This window comes from Staurois parvus, unplaced genomic scaffold (assembly GCF_062004578.1).
Source record: "Staurois parvus isolate SC_StPar_1 unplaced genomic scaffold, SC_StPar_1.0 ptg001805l, whole genome shotgun sequence".
NCBI lineage: Eukaryota > Metazoa > Chordata > Amphibia > Anura > Ranidae > Staurois > Staurois parvus.
The window spans coordinates 4,200,044-4,214,246 of record NW_028319601.1 but is presented as its reverse complement, the minus strand read 5'-3'; positions in this window follow the sequence as shown (position 1 = coordinate 4,214,246).

The window sequence follows — 14,203 nt, the reverse complement described above, 5'->3', positions numbered from 1 at the left end:
GTGCCAACAGATATAAAATATGTATGCCAAAGCATAGGGTCCATCCACCGATTGGCCACCCCAGGCCCCCATGCTTTGGCATATATTCTCTTTTTTTAACTGCGGATGAAAAATCTCATCCAACAGCACTGCCCACATTGATTTATGTCTATTCTGAGAGCAAGTTCCTGTTGCTGTCAGAATAAAACGGTCAGTGTTGCAGCTGAAAACATTCCTACAAACAGAAATGATTAACAATAAAACAGTAACAGTAAAACAGTAAAAGTAGAAGAATCACAAAAAATGACAGCAACAAAAAAAACTAACTATTTTTGATTTTTAAATTTTTTTATTTTTTGGGGGGATTTGTATTTTTACTTTTTTTTTTTTTACTTTTTTTTTCAAACTTTAAACATTTTTAAAACAGATGGTCGGGTCTCTCCAAATGCAATAGCCAGTTTCCTGACTACCTAACATCTTTCGAGACCCTGTGTAAATGTGCCCTGAACTGTGCCGTGCTGTACCCTATATTAATAGTTCACTAGTGTATGGTAGAGGCGGAAGCAGCGCTGCCCACATTGATTTATGTCTATTCTGAGAGCAAGTTCCTGCTGCTGTCAGAATAAACAGGTCAGTGTTGCAGCTGAAAGCATTCCTACAAACAGAAATGATTAACAATAAAACAGTAACAATAAAACAGTAAAAGTAGAAGAATCACAAAAAATGACAGCAACAAAAAAAACTAACTATTTTTGATTTTTAAATTTTTTTATTTTTTGGGAAGGATTTGTACTTTTAATTTTTTTTTTTTTACTTTTTTTTCAAACTTTAAACATTTTTAAAACAGATGGTCGGGTCTCTCCAAATGCGATAGCCAGTTTCCTGGCTACCTAACATCTTTTGAGACCCTGTGTAAATGTGCCCTGAACTGTGCCATGCTGTACCCTATATTAATAGTTCACTAGTGTATGGTAGAGGTGGAAGCAGCGCTGCCCACATTGATTTATGTCTATTTTGAGAGCAAGTTCCTGTTGCTGTCAGAATAAACAGGTCAGTGTTGCAGCTGAAAGCATTCCTACAAACAGAAATGATTAACAATAAAACAGTAACAATAAAACAGTAAAAGTAGAAGAATCACAAAAGATGACAGCAACAAAAAAAACAAACTATGTTTGATTTTTAAATTTTTTTATTTTTTGGGGGGATTTGTATTTTTACTTTTTTTTTTTTTACTTTTTTTTTTCAAACTTTAAACATTTTTAAAACAGATGGTCGGGTCTCTCCAAATGCGATAGCCAGTTTTCTGACTACCTAACATCTTTCGAGACCCTGTGTAAATGTGCCCTGAACTGTGCCGTGCTGTACCCTATATTAATAGTTCACTAGTGTATGGTAGAGGCGGAAGCAGCGCTGCCCACATTGATTTATGTCTATTCTGAGAGCAAGTTCCTGTTGCTGTCAGAATAAACAGGTCAGTGTTGCAGCTGAAAGCATTCCTACAAACAGAAATGATTAACAATAAAACAGTAACAATAAAACAGTAAAAGTAGAAGAATCACAAAAAATGACAGCAACAAAAAAAACTAACTATTTTTGATTTTTAAATTTTTTTATTTTTTGGGAAGGATTTGTACTTTTAATTTTTTTTTTTTTACTTTTTTTTCAAACTTTAAACATTTTTAAAACAGATGGTCGGGTCTCTCCAAATGCGATAGCCAGTTTCCTGGCTACCTAACATCTTTTGAGACCCTGTGTAAATGTGCCCTGAACTGTGCCATGCTGTACCCTATATTAATAGTTCACTAGTGTATGGTAGAGGTGGAAGCAGCGCTGCCCACATTGATTTATGTCTATTTTGAGAGCAAGTTCCTGTTGCTGTCAGAATAAACAGGTCAGTGTTGCAGCTGAAAGCATTCCTACAAACAGAAATGATTAACAATAAAACAGTAACAATAAAACAGTAAAAGTAGAAGAATCACAAAAGATGACAGCAACAAAAAAAACAAACTATGTTTGATTTTTAAATTTTTTTATTTTTTGGGGGGGATTTGTATTTTTACTTTTTTTTTTTTTACTTTTTTTTTTCAAACTTTAAACATTTTTAAAACAGATGGTCGGGTCTCTCCAAATGCGATAGCCAGTTTTCTGACTACCTAACATCTTTCGAGACCCTGTGTAAATGTGCCCTGAACTGTGCCGTGCTGTACCCTATATTAATAGTTCACTAGTGTATGGTAGAGGCGGAAGCAGCGCTGCCCACATTGATTTATGTCTATTCTGAGAGCAAGTTCCTGTTGCTGTCAGAATAAACAGGTCAGTGTTGCAGCTGAAAGCATTCCTACAAACAGAAATGATTAACAATAAAACAGTAACAATAAAACAGTAAAAGTAGAAGAATCACAAAAAATGACAACAAAAAAACTAACTATTTTTGATTTTTACATTTTTTATTTTTTGGGGGGGATTTGTATTTTTAATTTTTTTTTTTTTACTTTTTTTTTCACGTCCACGTATAAGTGGTACCTCATATGGAAAAAGGATGACACCAAGTCCCAAACTATCTTGCCACTGCTCCCCATGTAGTCTGGGCATCCGGGGGGCTCCACGTGACTATATTTTTCCTCATAAATCTGAAACTTACATGTATAGCCTGTTGCCCTCTCACAGGTCTTATACATCTTGACCCCATATCTGGCACGCTTGCTGGGGAGAAACTGTTTGATTACAAGGCAGCCAGAAAATTGAATGAGGGACTCATCAATGCAGATGTTTTTATGGGGAGTATACATATCTGCAAATTTTTGGTTAAAGTGATTTACGAGGGGCCGAATTTTGTGGAGCCGGTCAAATTCAGGGTCACCCCGAGGACGACTGAGTGTGTTGTCGTAGAAGTGCATAAAACGCATTATCGTCTCATATCTATGCCTGGCCATGGCAGTAGAGAACACGGACATATGAACAAGCGGGCCTGTGGACCAATACAACCGCAATTGATATTTTTTATTAATGCCCATGTTGCAGGCAATCTGACGCTATCTGGGAGGGGCGCTAACTGGCGCTAACACTATCGGAAGTCACCGGTGACACTAATACAGTGATCAGTAAAAATCTGTTCACTGTAATCAATGACACTGGTGACAGGGCAGTGAGGGCGTTAACTGGGGGGGGGGAGGCGATCAAGGGGTTAAATGGGATTACTGTTGTACTAGCGGGAAAACTGGAGCTATCTGGGATGGGCGCTAACACTGTTGGAAGTCGCCAGGGACACTGATACAGTGATCAGTAAACATGTGTTCACTGATCAATGACACAGGTGACAGGGAATTGAAGGGGTTAACTGGGGGGGGGGGTGAAGAGAGGGTTAAATGTGTCCTAGGTGTGTTCTATCTGTGGGTTAGTGCTGTTTTACTCACATTTCTTCTGTCTTCTTCTCTGAAAACTTAGCCACTCATGTGTGCTCCGTCCTGTAGTCCAATGCAACGTTGTGTAAGAGTGATGGTTTCAGCCTCATTGTCGAACTCTGGAATAATCCTCAGTCTTCAAAACCTCCTGGCTAACCTATGACAAAAAAAACACAACACCTATATCAATATTACTGTATTGGGAGCAAGTAGTCAATCATCTACTTAACATAAATTACACTAAAAATGGAAAAACATGTTTAACCCACAACCACACACATATTAATATATAAAGTTATACACATGTATGTTTTGAGTCTTAAAATGTGGAAAGAAAACTTAGCCATTTTAGTGTGCTCCGTCCTGTAGTCCAATGCAACGTTGTGCAAGAGTGATGGTTTCAGCCTCATTGTCGAACTTTGGAATAATCCTCAGTCTTTAAAACCTCTTGGCTAACCTATGACAAAAAAGAAAACAACACATATATAAATATTTCTGCATTTGGACCAAGTAACCAATCATCTACTTAACAAAAATTACGCTAAATATGTAAAAACATGCAAAGACCCACAACCACACACATATTAATATATAAAGTTATACACATGTATGTTTTGAGTCTTAAAATGTGGAAGGAAAACTTAGCATCCACCCACTTCTAATGGTGGGCACACATGAAATGTGCCAACAGATATAAAATATGTATGCCGAAGCATAGGGTCCATCCACCGATTGGCCACCCCAGGCCCCCATGCTTTGGCATGTATTCTCTTTTTTTAACTGCGGATAAAAAATCTCATCCAACAGCACTGCCCACATTGATTTATGTCTATTCTGAGAGCAAGTTCCTGTTGCTGTCAGAATAAAACGGTCAGTGTTGCAGCTGAAAACATTCCTACAAACAGAAATGATTAACAATAAAACAGTAACAGTAAAACAGTAAAAGTAGAAGAATCACAAAAAATGACAGCAACAAAAAAAACTAACTATTTTTGATTTTTAAATTTTTTTATTTTTTGGGGGGATTTGTATTTTTACTTTTTTTTTTTTTACTTTTTTTTTCAAACTTTAAACATTTTTAAAACAGATGGTCGGGTCTCTCCAAATGCAATAGCCAGTTTCCTGACTACCTAACATCTTTCGAGACCCTGTGTAAATGTGCCCTGAACTGTGCCGTGCTGTACCCTATATTAATAGTTCACTAGTGTATGGTAGAGGCGGAAGCAGCGCTGCCCACATTGATTTATGTCTATTCTGAGAGCAAGTTCCTGCTGCTGTCAGAATAAACAGGTCAGTGTTGCAGCTGAAAGCATTCCTACAAACAGAAATGATTAACAATAAAACAGTAACAATAAAACAGTAAAAGTAGAAGAATCACAAAAAATGACAGCAACAAAAAAAACTAACTATTTTTGATTTTTAAATTTTTTTATTTTTTGGGAAGGATTTGTACTTTTAATTTTTTTTTTTTTTACTTTTTTTTCAAACTTTAAACATTTTTAAAACAGATGGTCGGATCTCTCCAAATGCGATAGCCAGTTTCCTGGCTACCTAACATCTTTTGAGACCCTGTGTAAATGTGCCCTGAACTGTGCCATGCTGTACCCTATATTAATAGTTCACTAGTGTATGGTAGAGGTGGAAGCAGCGCTGCCCACATTGATTTATGTCTATTCTGAGAGCAAGTTCCTGTTGCTGTCAGAATAAACAGGTCAGTGTTGCAGCTGAAAGCATTCCTACAAACAGAAATGATTAACAATAAAACAGTAACAATAAAACAGTAAAAGTAGAAGAATCACAAAAGATGACAGCAACAAAAAAAACAAACTATTTTTGATTTTTAAATTTTTTTATTTTTTGGGGGGGATTTGTATTTTTACTTTTTTTTTTTTTACTTTTTTTTTTCAAACTTTAAACATTTTTAAAACAGATGGTCGGGTCTCTCCAAATGCGATAGCCAGTTTTCTGACTACCTAACATCTTTCGAGACCCTGTGTAAATGTGCCCTGAACTGTGCCGTGCTGTACCCTATATTAATAGTTCACTAGTGTATGGTAGAGGCGGAAGCAGCGCTGCCCACATTGATTTATGTCTATTCTGAGAGCAAGTTCCTGTTGCTGTCAGAATAAACAGGTCAGTGTTGCAGCTGAAAGCATTCCTACAAACAGAAATGATTAACAATAAAACAGTAACAATAAAACAGTAAAAGTAGAAGAATCACAAAAAATGACAACAAAAAAACTAACTATTTTTGATTTTTACATTTTTTATTTTTTGGGGGGATTTGTATTTTTAATTTTTTTTTTTTTACTTTTTTTTTCACGTCCACGTATAAGTGGTACCTCATATGGAAAAAGGATGACACCAAGTCCCAAACTATCTTGCCACTGCTCCCCATGTAGTCTGGGCATCCGGGGGGCTCCACGTGACTATATTTTTCCTCATAAATCTGAAACTTACATGTATAGCCTGTTGCCCTCTCACAGGTCTTATACATCTTGACCCCATATCTGGCACGCTTGCTGGGGAGAAACTGTTTGATTACAAGGCAGCCAGAAAATTGAATGAGGGACTCATCAATGCAGATGTTTTTATGGGGAGTATACATATCTGCAAATTTTTGGTTAAAGTGATTTACGAGGGGCCGAATTTTGTGGAGCCGGTCAAATTCAGGGTCACCCCGAGGACGACTGAGTGTGTTGTCGTAGAAGTGCATAAAACGCATTATCGTCTCATATCTATGCCTGGCCATGGCAGTAGAGAACACGGACATATGAACAAGCGGGCCTGTGGACCAATACAACCGCAATTGATATTTTTTATTAATGCCCATGTTGCAGGCAATCTGACGCTATCTGGGAGGGGCGCTAACTGGCGCTAACACTATCGGAAGTCACCGGTGACACTAATACAGTGATCAGTAAAAATCTGTTCACTGTAATCAATGACACTGGTGACAGGGCAGTGAGGGCGTTAACTGGGGGGGGGGAGGCGATCAAGGGGTTAAATGGGATTACTGGTGTACTAGCGGGAAAACTGGCGCTATCTGGGATGGGCGCTAACACTATTGGAAGTCGCCAGGGACACTGATACAGTGATCAGTAAACATGTGTTCACTGATCAATGACACAGGTGACAGGGAATTGAAGGGGTTAACTGGGGGGGGTGAAGAGAGGGTTAAATGTGTCCTAGGTGTGTTCTATCTGTGGGTTAGTGCTGTTTTACTCACATTTCTTCTGTCTTCTTCTCTGAAAACTTAGCCACTCATGTGTGCTCCGTCCTGTAGTCCAATGCAACGTTGTGTAAGAGTGATGGTTTCAGCCTCATTGTCGAACTCTGGAATAATCCTCAGTCTTCAAAACCTCCTGGCTAACCTATGACAAAAAAAACACAACACCTATATCAATATTACTGTATTGGGAGCAAGTAGTCAATCATCTACTTAACATAAATTACACTAAAAATGGAAAAACATGTTTACACCCACAACCACACACATATTAATATATAAAGTTATACACATGTATGTTTTGAGTCTTAAAATGTGGAAAGAAAACGTAGCCATTTTAGTGTGCTCCGTCCTGTAGTCCAATGCAACGTTGTGCAAGAGTGATGGTTTCAGCCTCATTGTCGAACTTTGGAATAATCCTCAGTCTTTAAAACCTCTTGGCTAACCTATGACAAAAAAGAAAACAACACATATATAAATATTTCTGCATTTGGACCAAGTAACCAATCATCTACTTAACAAAAATTACGCTAAATATGTAAAAACATGCAAAGACCCACAACCACACACATATTAATATATAAAGTTATACACATGTATGTTTTGAGTCTTAAAATGTGGAAGGAAAACTTAGCATCCACCCACTTCTAATGGTGGGCACACATGAAATGTGCCAACAGATATAAAATATGTATGCCGAAGCATAGGGTCCATCCACCGATTGGCCACCCCAGGCCCCCATGCTTTGGCATATATTCTCTTTTTTTAACTGCGGATAAAAAATCTCATCCAACAGCACTGCCCACATTGATTTATGTCTATTCTGAGAGCAAGTTCCTGTTGCTGTCAGAATAAAACGGTCAGTGTTGCAGCTGAAAACATTCCTACAAACAGAAATGATTAACAATAAAACAGTAACAATAAAACAGTAAAAGTAGAAGAATCACAAAAAATGACAGCAACAAAAAAAACTAACTTTTTGATTTTTAAATTTTTTTATTTTTTGGGAAGGATTTGTACTTTTAATTATTTTTTTTTTTACTTTTTTTTTCAAACTTTAAACATTTTTAAAACAGATGGTCGGGTCTCTCCAAATGCGATAGCCAGTTTCCTGGCTACCTAACATCTTTTGAGACCCTGTGTAAATGTGCCCTGAACTGTGCCATGCTGTACCCTATATTAATAGTTCACTAGTGTATGGTAGAGGTGGAAGCAGCGCTGCCCACATTGATTTATGTCTATTCTGAGAGCAAGTTCCTGTTGCTGTCAGAATAAACAGGTCAGTGTTGCAGCTGAAAGCATTCCTACAAACAGAAATGATTAACAATAAAACAGTAACAGTAAAACAGTAAAAGTAGAAGAATCACAAAAAATGACAGCAACAAAAAAAACTAACTATTTTTGATTTTTAAATTTTTTTATTTTTTGGGGGGATTTGTATTTTTACTTTTTTTTTTTTTACTTTTTTTTTCAAACTTTAAACATTTTTAAAACAGATGGTCGGGTCTCTCCAAATGCGATAGCCAGTTTCCTGACTACCTAACATCTTTCGAGACCCTGTGTAAATGTGCCCTGAACTGTGCCGTGCTGTACCCTATATTAATAGTTCACTAGTGTATGGTAGAGGCGGAACCAGCGCTGCCCACATTGATTTATGTCTATTCTGAGAGCAAGTTCCTGTTGCTGTCAGAATAAACAGGTCAGTGTTGCAGCTGAAGGCATTCCTACAAACAGAAATGATTAACAATAAAACAGTAACAATAAAACAGTAAAAGTAGAAGAATCACAAAAAATGACAGCAACAAAAAAAACTAACTATTTTTGATTTTTAAATTTTTTTATTTTTTGGGAAGGATTTGTACTTTTAATTTTTTTTTTTTTTTTACTTTTTTTTTCAAACTTTAAACATTTTTAAAACAGATGGTCGGGTCTCTCCAAATGCGATAGCCAGTTTCCTGGCTACCTAACATCTTTTGAGACCCTGTGTAAATGTGCCCTGAACTGTGCCGTGCTGTACCCTATATTAATAGTTCACTAGTGTATGGTAGAGGTGGAAGCAGCGCTGCCCACATTGATTTATGTCTATTCTGAGAGCAAGTTCCTGTTGCTGTCAGAATAAACAGGTCAGTGTTGCAGCTGAAAGCATTCCTACAAACAGAAATGATTAACAATAAAACAGTAACAATAAAACAGTAAAAGTAGAAGAATCACAAAAAATGACAGCAACAAAAAAAACAAACTATTTTTGATTTTTAAATTTTTTTATTTTTTTGGGGGGGATTTGTATTTTTACTTTTTTTTTTTACTTTTTTTTTCAAACTTTAAACATTTTTAAAACAGATGGTCGGGTCTCTCCAAATGCGATAGCCAGTTTTCTGACTACCTAACATCTTTCGAGACCCTGTGTAAATGTGCCCTGAACTGTGCCGTGCTGTACCCTATATTAATAGTTCACTAGTGTATGGTAGAGGCGGAAGCAGCGCTGCCCACATTGATTTATGTCTATTCTGAGAGCAAGTTCCTGTTGCTGTCAGAATAAACAGGTCAGTGTTGCAGCTGAAAGCATTCCTACAAACAGAAATGATTAACAATAAAACAGTAACAATAAAACAGTAAAAGTAGAAGAATCACAAAAAATGACAATAAAAAAACTAACTATTTTTGATTTTTACATTTTTTTATTTTTTGGGGGGATTTGTATTTTTAATTTTTTTTTTTTTACTTTTTTTTTCACGTCCACGTATAAGTGGTACCTCATATGGAAAAAGGATGACACCAAGTCCCAAACTATCTTGCCACTGCTCCCCATGTAGTCTGGGCATCCGGGGGGCTCCACGTGCCTATATTTTTCCTCATAAATCTGAAACTTACATGTATAGCCTGTTGCCCTCTCACAGGTCTTATACATCTTGACCCCATATCTGGCACGCTTGCTGGGGAGAAACTGTTTGATTACAAGGCAGCCAGAAAATTGAATGAGGGACTCATCAATGCAGATGTTTTTATGGGGAGTATACATATCTGCAAATTTTTGGTTAAAGTGATTTACGAGGGGCCGAATTTTGTGGAGCCGGTCAAATTCAGGGTCACCCCGAGGACGACTGAGTGTGTTGTCGTAGAAGTGCATAAAACGCATTATCGTCTCATATCTATGCCTGGCCATGGCAGTAGAGAACACGGACATATGAACAAGCGGGCCTGTGGACCAATACAACCGCAATTGATATTTTTTATTAATGCCCATGTTGCAGGCAATCTGACGCTATCTGGGAGGGGCGCTAACTGGCGCTAACACTATCGGAAGTCACCGGTGACACTAATACAGTGATCAGTAAAAATCTGTTCACTGTAATCAATGACACTGGTGACAGGGCAGTGAGGGCGTTAACTGGGGGGGGGAGGCGATCAAGGGGTTAAATGGGATTACTGGTGTACTAGCGGGAAAACTGGCGCTATCTGGGATGGGCGCTAACACTATTGGAAGTCGCCAGGGACACTGATACAGTGATCAGTAAACATGTGTTCACTGATCAATGACACAGGTGACAGGGAATTGAAGGGGTTAACTGGGGGGGGGGGTGAAGAGAGGGTTAAATGTGTCCTAGGTGTGTTCTATCTGTGGGTTAGTGCTGTTTTACTCACATTTCTTCTGTCTTCTTCTCTGAAAACTTAGCCACTCATGTGTGCTCCGTCCTGTAGTCCAATGCAACGTTGTGTAAGAGTGATGGTTTCAGCCTCATTGTCGAACTCTGGAATAATCCTCAGTCTTCAAAACCTCCTGGCTAACCTATGACAAAAAAAACACAACACCTATATCAATATTACTGTATTGGGAGCAAGTAGTCAATCATCTACTTAACATAAATTACACTAAAAATGGAAAAACATGTTTACACCCACAACCACACACATATTAATATATAAAGTTATACACATGTATGTTTTGAGTCTTAAAATGTGGAAAGAAAACTTAGCCATTTTAGTGTGCTCCGTCCTGTAGTCCAATGCAACGTTGTGCAAGAGTGATGGTTTCAGCCTCATTGTCGAACTTTGGAATAATCCTCAGTCTTTAAAACCTCTTGGCTAACCTATGACAAAAAAGAAAACAACACATATATAAATATTTCTGCATTTGGACCAAGTAACCAATCATCTACTTAACAAAAATTACGCTAAATATGTAAAAACATGCAAAGACCCACAACCACACACATATTAATATATAAAGTTATACACATGTATGTTTTGAGTCTTAAAATGTGGAAGGAAAACTTAGCATCCACCCACTTCTAATGGTGGGCACACATGAAATGTGCCAACAGATATAAAATATGTATGCCGAAGCATAGGGTCCATCCACCGATTGGCCACCCCAGGCCCCCATGCTTTGGCATATATTCTCTTTTTTTAACTGCGGATGAAAAATCTCATCCAACAGCACTGCCCACATTGATTTATGTCTATTCTGAGAGCAAGTTCCTGTTGCTGTCAGAATAAAACGGTCAGTGTTGCAGCTGAAAACATTCCTACAAACAGAAATGATTAACAATAAAACAGTAACAGTAAAACAGTAAAAGTAGAAGAATCACAAAAAATGACAGCAACAAAAAAAACTAACTATTTTTGATTTTTAAATTTTTTTATTTTTTGGGGGGATTTGTTTTTTTACTTTTTTTTTTTTTACTTTTTTTTTCAAACTTTAAACATTTTTAAAACAGATGGTCGGGTCTCTCCAAATGCAATAGCCAGTTTCCTGACTACCTAACATCTTTCGAGACCCTGTGTAAATGTGCCCTGAACTGTGCCGTGCTGTACCCTATATTAATAGTTCACTAGTGTATGGTAGAGGCGGAAGCAGCGCTGCCCACATTGATTTATGTCTATTCTGAGAGCAAGTTCCTGCTGCTGTCAGAATAAACAGGTCAGTGTTGCAGCTGAAAGCATTCCTACAAACAGAAATGATTAACAATAAAACAGTAACAATAAAACAGTAAAAGTAGAAGAATCACAAAAAATGACAGCAACAAAAAAAACTAACTATTTTTGATTTTTAAATTTTTTTATTTTTTGGGAAGGATTTGTACTTTTAATTTTTTTTTTTTTTACTTTTTTTTCAAACTTTAAACATTTTTAAAACAGATGGTCGGGTCTCTCCAAATGCGATAGCCAGTTTCCTGGCTACCTAACATCTTTTGAGACCCTGTGTAAATGTGCCCTGAACTGTGCCATGCTGTACCCTATATTAATAGTTCACTAGTGTATGGTAGAGGTGGAAGCAGCGCTGCCCACATTGATTTATGTCTATTCTGAGAGCAAGTTCCTGTTGCTGTCAGAATAAACAGGTCAGTGTTGCAGCTGAAAGCATTCCTACAAACAGAAATGATTAACAATAAAACAGTAACAATAAAACAGTAAAAGTAGAAGAATCACAAAAAATGACAGCAACAAAAAAAACTAACTATTTTTGATTTTTAAATTTTTTTATTTTTTGGGAAGGATTTGTACTTTTAATTTTTTTTTTTTTTACTTTTTTTTCAAACTTTAAACATTTTTAAAACAGATGGTCGGGTCTCTCCAAATGCGATAGCCAGTTTCCTGGCTACCTAACATCTTTTGAGACCCTGTGTAAATGTGCCCTGAACTGTGCCATGCTGTACCCTATATTAATAGTTCACTAGTGTATGGTAGAGGTGGAAGCAGCGCTGCCCACATTGATTTATGTCTATTCTGAGAGCAAGTTCCTGTTGCTGTCAGAATAAACAGGTCAGTGTTGCAGCTGAAAGCATTCCTACAAACAGAAATGATTAACAATAAAACAGTAACAATAAAACAGTAAAAGTAGAAGAATCACAAAAGATGACAGCAACAAAAAAAACAAACTATTTTTGATTTTTAAATTTTTTTATTTTTTGGGGGGGATTTGTATTTTTACTTTTTTTTTTTTACTTTTTTTTTTCAAACTTTAAACATTTTTAAAACAGATGGTCAGGTCTCTCCAAATGCGATAGCCAGTTTTCTGACTACCTAACATCTTTCGAGACCCTGTGTAAATGTGCCCTGAACTGTGCCGTGCTGTACCCTATATTAATAGTTCACTAGTGTATGGTAGAGGCGGAAGCAGCGCTGCCCACATTGATTTATGTCTATTCTGAGAGCAAGTTCCTGTTGCTGTCAGAATAAACAGGTCAGTGTTGCAGCTGAAAGCATTCCTACAAACAGAAATGATTAACAATAAAACAGTAACAATAAAACAGTAAAAGTAGAAGAATCACAAAAAATGACAACAAAAAAACTAACTATTTTTGATTTTTACATTTTTTATTTTTTGGGGGGATTTGTATTTTTAATTTTTTTTTTTTTACTTTTTTTTTCACGTCCACGTATAAGTGGTACCTCATATGGAAAAAGGATGACACCAAGTCCCAAACTATCTTGCCACTGCTCCCCATGTAGTCTGGGCATCCGGGGGGCTCCACGTGACTATATTTTTCCTCATAAATCTGAAACTTACATGTATAGCCTGTTGCCCTCTCACAGGTCTTATACATCTTGACCCCATATCTGGCACGCTTGCTGGGGAGAAACTGTTTGATTACAAGGCAGCCAGAAAATTGAATGAGGGACTCATCAATGCAGATGTTTTTATGGGGAGTATACATATCTGCAAATTTTTGGTTAAAGTGATTTACGAGGGGCCGAATTGTGTGGAGCCGGTCAAATTCAGGGTCACCCCGAGGACGACTGAGTGTGTTGTCGTAGAAGTGCATAAAACGCATTATCGTCTCATATCTATGCCTGGCCATGGCAGTAGAGAACACGGACATATGAACAAGCGGGCCTGTGGACCAATACAACCGCAATTGATATTTTTTATTAATGCCCATGTTGCAGGCAATCTGACGCTATCTGGGAGGGGCGCTAACTGGCGCTAACACTATCGGAAGTCACCGGTGACACTAATACAGTGATCAGTAAAAATCTGTTCACTGTAATCAATGACACTGGTGACAGGGCAGTGAGGGCGTTAACTGGGGGGGGGAGGCGATCAAGGGGTTAAATGGGATTACTGGTGTACTAGCGGGAAAACTGGAGCTATCTGGGATGGGCGCTAACACTATTGGAAGTCGCCAGGGACACTGATACAGTGATCAGTAAACATGTGTTCACTGATCAATGACACAGGTGACAGGGAATTGAAGGGGTTAACTGGGGGGGGGGTGAAGAGAGGGTTAAATGTGTCCTAGGTGTGTTCTATCTGTGGGTTAGTGCTGTTTTACTCACATTTCTTCTGTCTTCTTCTCTGAAAACTTAGCCACTCATGTGTGCTCCGTCCTGTAGTCCAATGCAACGTTGTGTAAGAGTGATGGTTTCAGCCTCATTGTCGAACTCTGGAATAATCCTTAGTCTTCAAAACCTCCTGGCTAACCTATGACAAAAAAAACACAACACCTATATCAATATTACTGTATTGGGAGCAAGTAGTCAATCATCTACTTAACATAAATTACACTAAAAATGGAAAAACATGTTTACACCCACAACCACACACATATTAATATATAAAGTTATACACATGTATGTTTTGAGTCTTAAA